Genomic DNA, 9,606 nt, shown 5'->3' on the forward strand with positions numbered 1-9,606 from the left:
ACATGTACTTATTCTTGGCTACTACACTAGTGTATGTGCAATACTCACATTCGTGTACAGAGCATGATGTTGTGAACGATCATAGTGCATATATATGCTTACTCGGGAAAGAGCAGGATGTGGGAAAAGGCAATTTGCCATCCCACGCCTATGTCCATATGTAGATTACCACATCTATAACTATCCGATTATGTCGGGAGGGGGCAAGACGATTGGATGGCTACTCTGTCTCGATGTCTAGCACACTTATAGAGAGTTGGCAGAATAAGACTAAGTGAACTGATTGTTTTCAAGGAAGATGTAGTCTACAATAAATTTGGTCAAGGCAGGACAAAAATTTGAAATGCATTAAGAAAGAGAATTTGTGCTTTTGAAACCTTTGCACATTCTTGATCCATTGGTATCCATTGGTTGAAACCCTGCAAAAGCATGTGATTATGTTACGCTCCTAACTACCACAAAGTGGAGATGTAACATCTACCACAAAGAGTACACGCGTTCAGGTACTCGAATGCGCAAACATTTCCTCAATGATCCACAAAGACAGATTGGAAAGTCCAGAGGGCTGGGAGTGGAAAGAATGGTAGCCATTTTGGGTGATGAAACATCTGCAAGTATAGACACGATTATGGATGACATTGTCACATGCTACTAGTCTCAAGTTGTAATTGAAGAAAGAAACATGGGTCTTGGATCCCTGGGTGACCATGGAGAGTTGCTCCATTGCTCACAAAGTGCAACTGTGCATAGTAGTGGTGCAGGGTCCCTTGCACAGTCGGCAAGTTGCTCGAATGTGCATATGGAAATAGGACAATGCAATAATGTGCCTCGTTCAAATGCGCATGCACATGTGCACCAATAATCCTTGCAAGCTTCCTTCAAAGCACAAAATATAGAGAAGGCGCAACAAGATGTGTTTGAATCTATCTATTGCATAGGATATCTGTTGATCATGGTGCAAAGCTCACATTGGGAAAAAGTCATGGCCTCTATCACTAAAGCTAGCCCGAGTTTCAAAATGCCTAGTTATGATGCCGTCCATAACAGCATGTTGGATGCATACTATAATAGGATGAAAGAGGAGATGCGACAAGTGGTTTACGACAACATTGAGAAAATGGCTTGACCGATCGTATTAGACAGATGGAAGAATTTTAGCAACATGGTTGTGACGTTCAAAGGAGAGGCTTTTTGGCAATTTATTAATATGACAGGTGAGGCCAAGACAAGATATTTTTTTGTAGAGAAGCTAAATAGATGTATTGAAGATATTGGTCGCGATTTACTATTCAACTGATTCATTGATAATGCTAAGAATTGTTGAAAATATGGGAAAATTATAAATCGCAAATATGGATGTATTTGGGCATCGCCATGCTTGTCCCAATGTCTGGAACCTGTCTTGGAGGATGGGTACAAAACACATGAGACCCAATTCTTCAAAATTGATGTGGACGAGGCTGTGGACGAGGCTTAGAAAGTCGTGTTATACTTGCTCAAACACGAGCGATTATTTGGTATATTTAGAAATCACTATCCTGCGAATCACCCCCTAGAGCTTTTGAAGCCAGGTGAAACACATTTTGGTAGAAAATATATAATGATGGAGGGGTTGTTAAAGTAGCAGGGGCTTGTAGCAGCTGAGACTTTATTCAGTGCAGATGCTATATATTGGATAGTCAAGCTACGCTCGAGTGGCCCCTGTACCAAATTCATTGAGTTAAAGACACTTTGTAATAATCCAGCATTTTGAAAGAGGATATCTGATGCCACTACTACACATGGACCTTGCTCCATCGATTAAGCACTGATGTTTAGCATGCGCGGTGCGCTAATCGTTGATATGTATGGCAGGATTAATAAGCTCGGTATATATCGACCACTGATAAAAGTGTTAATGGTTGGTATATACTGACTCACAAGATTGGTATATACTGACTAATGACAAAAGTGTAATGGTTGGCATATACTGACTCTATGGAGCTTTCCTATACTAACCTTTAACAGATAATGTTTTCCCTATATCAACCTTTAACAGAGAGGTTTTCCCTATACCGATTAATGATAGAAGTGTAATGTTTAGTATATATGGACTCTATGGAGCTTTCCTATACTGACCTTTAACAGAGAGTGTTTTCCCTGTACCGACCTTTAACAGAGAGTGTTTTCCAATCATGACAAAAAAACTTCTTTTTCATACATGTTTGATCCTTTGAAAGAATACAAATACAAGACCATGTACATCAAGTTTGAGATAAAAAAGATCATATATTCATGTCTAAGTTTGAGATGAAAAAAATCAATCAAGAGCATTTACATCAACAGCTTCATCTTGAGCCAAGTCCTGCATGCCAAACAAGTCTTCTCCAACCCTATACCCAGTTGATCTCCTATATCATCATGGTACTCTGGCATCATACATTCACCTAAGACTTGATCTTATAGTTTCCCTTCTTCATCAATAAGGTCAGGTGATTCTTGATCGTCATCTTCTTCCTCAACATTGTGATCTCCATCTTCCTCCCATATGATGTCATTATGTGTACCTTCTTCTTGGCTCATATTGTAATCTTCATCTTCTTCGCTAGATCCATTTGGATCAATTGGATCCAGCATTGGTAGTGGCATCTCCATATCCACATCTCTATCTTAAAAAATATGTTTACTTCATGGTACAACTTGGATCACATACCACCATCTTGGATCAAAACGATCCAGATGAAAAACGAGCTATATTGAAGATTGGTCAAATGCCATCAATTATATGAATTTATGCTTAAGTAGATACGAACATGTACCAATTGATCTTAAAAAACTAAATCATTCCACAACAACACAAAGCACCCATAGACGTGCATATAAACGTGTTTCTTTAACTAAAAAAAAAGTTACGGGCATATCTACAGACCCATGTCTATAGGCATGTCTATAGAATAGACAAACGTGCCTATAGACATGCTTTTAGATGCTTTATAGAAATTAAAAAAATAGAAAGATGCTTATAGATGCTCTGCAAAATCTTTTTTTAATAAAAGCAAAATTTTGTGTGGTTGAACAGAATGTTGTGTATGTTGTGTATGCTATGTGGTTACAAGAATCCCATTTTCGCATTGTGCAATTCAATTCTTCCAGCCAATTGCATTTTAGCATGATTCCAAGCACGTCTATAACCGAGAATTACAATTTCGAATAAAACATTATAACTCCAAAATGCTTAGTTCACAAGGCATTCATTGATAGAACGTTGCACAAGGAAATTGAAAGCCAAAAAAATAAAAGGAGTGTATATTAATTCATAGCCCAAAAAGTGCTTGTATGTACATATAGCATATACCAGTACAAAAAATAAGAGGAGTGTATATACAAGAGAGGCATGAAAGCCAAGCCAATGGCTTCAAGTATGAAAAAGAGTAGTTAGCACTACTTGTACGACTAATCTAAGTTCTCCGCATCCTTGCTCCCTTCTTCACTCTCTTCTTTGTCATATTCTTCCTCCTGATCAGCCCTAGGGCCCTGTAAATGAGGGACAACATGTATCAATGTATGTAAATTCAAATATTTATTTATGATATTGACATTATGTAATTACTTTTAAATACTTGGGGGGCGCTCCAGTAGCCTGGATATATTGCTCCTCAGTAATCAACCCGTCATCATAGAAGAGCCTCCATGTATCTGCTCTACAATGGTGGTAGTGGTAGGCTGTCTCGACAAGAGTAGGGTACCTACCCATGATATCAAGCTGCAAGATGACACAATTTGCGGAGGGGTTAGTACAAAGAAACAACCTCCTAATAAACCACATAAACACAATATAATTTGAGATCGATACTTAGAAATTGGGCCTCCCATGATTCAACACCCCCTACTCCAAAATGGATGTTTCCATATTGCTCCATTTGGATCCCTCATGCCTCCATGTGCTACAGACTAGGGTCCACCTTGGCTAACTTCATTGCATTCTTCCATTCATGCTTGTGAGCAGTCTAGGGCTAGCACCTTGGTGGTTGACCTCCCTCTCTCCTAGAAATCTCGGCTAGTGCCTGCCTCTTAAGCAAAGATCTTTTATTGGCAAGTATCATAACAATCTTTGACTTTGCCTATTTATCTGTGAACTGAACATTGGGGGGATTGGGATACCTACAGCGAATAGCAAAGATGGTCTCATCAGCTAACTTTTTTGGCTACTCTTTGTAGTGAATATCTCTATAGTTGTTAGCAATTACAGAGCGCATGAGGCCATGATGTCCTTCCCCTGTGCATCTATCAAGATGCCTCCTGTCTGAGTGATGTCATAGAAGATCATACCATCACCTTGTGGCACGTCTCCATCGTCTGAATCATCCCTACCCCCACCATTATCCCCCCCAAAGCACTGTGCCATGCATCCCCCACCGCTCTCCTTGCTACTATGCTTGCTGCCCTATCGTGTCGAGCTAGTACACTGGTTGCTCGTATCTGGAGAAGCGACTCTTGACTGCACGAGACCACACTGGTGGCTGTACGAGGCCAAAGGGCCTCCTAACCACAGGGAGGGAGAAGGGGCGATAGACCGTCATAGGGGAGAAGGGAGTGCTGATGATTGGGGAGAAGGGACATGGCTCTCTAGCTGGTTGGGTTGTCTCAACTCCACTTGGGTAATCTCAGTTGGTGTGGGGTTGGGGTGATTTGGAGTCTATACTGCCAACTCCTGGGGGGTGTATAGAGTACTCATCATGTATGCCTATAACTCCCCAGGAGTGGGAGGGTGCCCCAAAATGTTATATAACTCCTGAAAGATGCCATCCCGAAGATCAGGTGAGGTTGAAGAGCTTCCTGGCCACATGATGAACTGAAGAAAAGAAAACAAGAAGATTACCATCAAGCATGCCCTCTTTCCATCATGCACAAAAAAAAAAGAGTGACAGCCTGACATTGAGAAAGCATTTATATACCCCTGCATTCTTTGAATTAGAGTGACAAAAGTCTATATCTACTTGCTCAATGTCAGGCTATTGAAGTTTCACGTGGGGAAAAAGAGAGAAGGAAAGAGAGGAGAAAAGAGAGGTAAAAAGAGAGGATAAAAGAGAGAAGGAAAAAGAGAGAAAAAGTAAGGAGATGAGAGAGAACAAGAGAGGAGATAAGAGAGAAAATAGAGGAAAAAAGAGAAGGAAAGAGAGGAGAAAAGAGAGGAAAAGAGATGAGAAAAATGAGAGAAAAAGAGAGGAGATAAGAGATGAAAAGAGAGGATAAAATAGAGAAGGAAAAAGAGAGAGAAAGTGAGGAGAAAAGAGAGGAAAAGAGCTGAGAAAAAAGAGAAAAAGAGAGGAGATAAGAAAGGAAAAGAGACGAAAAGAGAGGAGAAAAGAGAAGAAAAAAGAGAGAAAAAGAGAGGAGATAAGAGAGAAAAAGAGACGAAAAAAGAGAAGGAAAGAGAGGAGAAAAGAGAGGGGGAAAGAGAGGAATAAAGAGAGGAACAAAGAGGAGAAAAAGAGAGAAAAAAGAATGCTCCATCGTGCATGCCCTCTTTCTTTATCTTGCCCTCATGCTTCAGTCTAATTTTCCTCTTTCTTGAACCCGCTCTCATGCAATCACTTATTTCCATCATTCATGCAATCCCTTATGGCCTCATGAATGCTTAAGGAAAAGAGAAGGAAGGGAAAGGGAAAGAGGAAGGGGAAGGGTAAGGGAAAGGGGAAGGGAAAAGAGGAAGTGAAAAGGGAAGAACACACAAGAAAACATAAGAAAACTATCGTAGCGTGTCTATAGACACATCTAATAGCGCGCCTATAGGTGCAGCTACCTGTTTTTCAAAAAATTAGACGTGTTGTTAGATGCATCTATAGACGCACTCTGACAAACGCCTTTTTAAAAGAAACTGAAAAGGACATGCGCCCGACCCCAAAAAGAACAACACTAGTACCAAAAAAATCCCTTCCCAGGATATGACAAAGGACGAATCCAAGGAGAGCAACTTCCAAAGAAGACCAACTGCCAAGAGGCTTACCTTGGATAGAGGTATGGAAGCTTCTTGTCCTTCTTCAAAGCTGCTCCTCCTTCTTCTCTTCCTTGTTCACCTACTTCTTGTATGCTTGGGGATGACTATGTAAGCCTGGAGATGAGTGTGGGTGCTTGAAGATCAGTGTGGATGCCTGGAGCTATGTCTGTTAATAGGAAAGCAAGCTGCGTGATGCTAAAAGTATGTGAAGGAAAGCAAGCGCGCTAAAAGTAGGTTCTAAAATTAGCTTATAGTTTGCGCATCTAAAAGCACGTCTAAAAGCATGTCTAAAAGTGCATCTGTCAGCGTGTCTACACTATTTTTGGATGCACCTATAGATGCATTCCACAGTACAGAGGCAACGTTAAACGTGATTTTAGATGCTACATAGAGTTTTGACATTTACAACTCAGGCAAGAACAAATTTTTTGGGTTGTTTATTTGATGCAAGGCCCAAAGGTAGCATGGCCGAGGGTTGGTTGGTACAAGAGTCACTTGTATATATTTTTGAGTTTCTTGTTGATGTGGATAGCTCTCTCCCACGACTATGGAGAGATGATGAAGACCTAAGGATGACCTCTATTGTGCCTCAAGGGAAAGGATGGAGCAAAGTAATAGACATAGAGTTGCTTAATAATATCAACCTTTATTGCATGCTTAATAGTGATGTGATGAAAAGATGGGTGACAAGATACGAGGATGCAAAGGCAAGAAGACAAGGAGAAAGGGCCCTCTTTCGTACACACCATGGATCTCATGTGCCATACCCTCAGCATCTAAGAGCACTTCCAAAAAATATTCATGTGGATTGGCTACTTGACGAAATGGAGAGAGTAGAGAGAGACGAGGGGATGCATATCACAATGGAAGAATGGGAGTATCCTAGGGGATGCATGAGCAAGGTCGGTATATAGAATGCTATGCATAAATTAGGAGCTTTCAATAATTTAGATTGCTTATTTAATTGATTTTGTCTTGGTGTAGTGTACTATGCTCAATGCTATATGGTGTGAGGGCAAGCATTTTCGGACACAACGGATTGATGATAAGAGAAACACACAAGATTGTGGCATCATTGCCAACTTTGAGGGAGCCAATGGAGCCATGGATGATTATTGTGTCATAATCCAAGATATTATTCAGCTTGGCTTTGTAACTATTGACTCCACAAAGTTTTGGCAAAGTAAGAAGGACACACTAGTATGATCGCAACAATGTGAACAGGTATTGTACACACATATAAAAATACTCACTTTTAAATATTTGATACCTTCGATGCAAGGAAAATAACATGATTGTATTTGTGTTTGAATTAGGTTGTCTATCAACCAATGGTGGATAATAATAGATGGTGGCATGTCATACCTATTACACCATGTTCCAAAGTGATGTATAGTACATTTACTAATATGGAGCGTATGGAAGATGATCATGGCGATGGAGGTGATAATGACCATGATACAAGAGAGGAGGATGATCATGAGATAGGAGATACAGATATTGAGGCCATTACCTGTGAGGATGAGCCTACCATTGGTGATGCTGATTTCGATGAGCACATGATTAGGATAAGTTGTAGCGGGCTGAATGTATTTGTAGATCTCAACATTGGTTTGGATTTTGAAATAGATAGTTTGGCAAAGGTTGATCTCATTGGGGATGAGATCGAACCGTAGCCCATCATTGATAGTGGCAAAACTATTTTACATATTGTCTCATTCTCCTCACCTCACTTAATTTTTGTATATGTAGGTTTTCCCCAATGATCCTTATATGGTTCCTCAACCTTGTGCTTGGGCTTGGTACATTGCAACACAAAGTATGGGTCATATTCCTCATTCTCCCAAGAGTCAACGATAATTGCAAAGCTATCCCCCTCCTCTAGACAGTTAGTGAGGTCATTAAAAGACTCCCCAATCTATGGTGAGACATCATTTGTCTCTCCATTGTTTGCCATGTGGGGAAAATTGGCAAGGCATGTCCTAAACTATTTATATTGCCAAGTGGTTGTGAAATTATGAAGCACATATTTTGAGATGGATTTAACCAAGTGCTTAACAAAATCCCTCGGCTAAGTGCTCTTATATGATAATAGCCATCTCTTTTTGTCCAACCCTTTTGAAACATTAACATTGTCATTGATATACAAGGAGCTTTGGAAATATCAAAGACCCATATGCCTCTCCATAAGATCTATAACTCCTCTATTAAAGGTGCCATGTACATGTCCATATTTTTGGTCTTGTACTTCCTTGGCACAAGTAGTGCAAGCATGAGGTGTCCCTTCTTTATTGTTAGCCATGGTGGGATATTGTAATTCACCAAGGCTATAGGCCATGTCAACCAAGATGTAGAGCGTAACCCAAAAGGTTTCACACCATCCATGGTGAGCCCAAGATGTAAGTTGTGTGTCTCCATCGCAAAGTCCGACCACTGATTGTCTATGTGCTTCCAAGCAGCACAATCTATAAGAATCCTCAATGTGTCATCAGTGGACCGGTCGATGTGTTGCATGCCAAGTCATCAACTCCACTATGGATTTGTATGAGAACATGTGTTGTATTCTCGCAATGATGGGAAAGTGTCTCAAGACCTTTACTAGGATCTGCTCACCCTCTGCAAGTCATCTCTATATCATTGTTCTGGACACTCCAGACAATTACTCAAATCTTCATGCTCACGATGAAAGAGAATACAATCATTAACAACAAGAATGGATGGTATCATAATCCATACCCACCGTTGTCAGCATCTTCTTTGCTTCATCTCTTGATGCGGGCATGGTATTTGATGTAGGCAACATCTCCTAGAGCAACCTATTGCAATTCAAACATACATATGCTTCCAATAATGAGAAACTATGATGATTCTCAAAACAGATCCAACTGATGCTCTGAGTTGCTCGCAAAGTGCAACCATGCATAGTAGTGGTATAAGCTCCCTTGCATAGTCGGCAAGTTGCTCAAATGTGCATATGGAAAGAGGACAATGTAGTAATGTGCCTCGTTCAAATGTGCGTGCACATGTGCAGCAATAATCCTTGCAAGCTTCCTTCAAAGCACAAAATATAAAGAAGGCACAACAAGATGTGTTTGAAGCTATCTATTGCATAGGATATCCATTGATCATGGTGCAAAGCCCACATTGGGAAAAAACCATGGCCTCTGTCACTAAAGCTAGCCCGGGTTTCACAATGCCTAGTTATGATGCCTATTTATGATGCCATCCATAACAGCATGTTGGATGCATACTATAATAGGATGAAAGAGGAGATGCAGTAAGTGGTTTATGACAACATTATTGAGAAAAGGGCTTGTCCCATCATATCACACAGATGGAAGAATTTTAGTAAGAGGCCCTTGATCAATGTCATGGTTGTGGCATTCAAAGGAGAGACTTTTCGACAATTGATTAATATAAGCACTGACGGGATATTTTTTTTATAGAGAAGCTAAATAGATGTATTGAAGATATTGGTCCAAATTTATTATTCAACTAATTCATTGATAATGCTAAGAATTATCGAAAAGATGGGAAAATTATAAATCACAGATATCGATGCATTTGGGCATCGCCATAATCGTGCCAATGTCTGGAACTTGTCTTGGTGGATTGGTACAAAACATTTG

Source organism: Dipteris shenzhenensis, chromosome 21, assembly GCF_047967505.1.
Source record: "Dipteris shenzhenensis isolate YYH24624 ecotype China chromosome 21, Dip_SZ_1.0, whole genome shotgun sequence".
NCBI classification, from domain to species: domain Eukaryota; kingdom Viridiplantae; phylum Streptophyta; class Polypodiopsida; order Gleicheniales; family Dipteridaceae; genus Dipteris; species Dipteris shenzhenensis.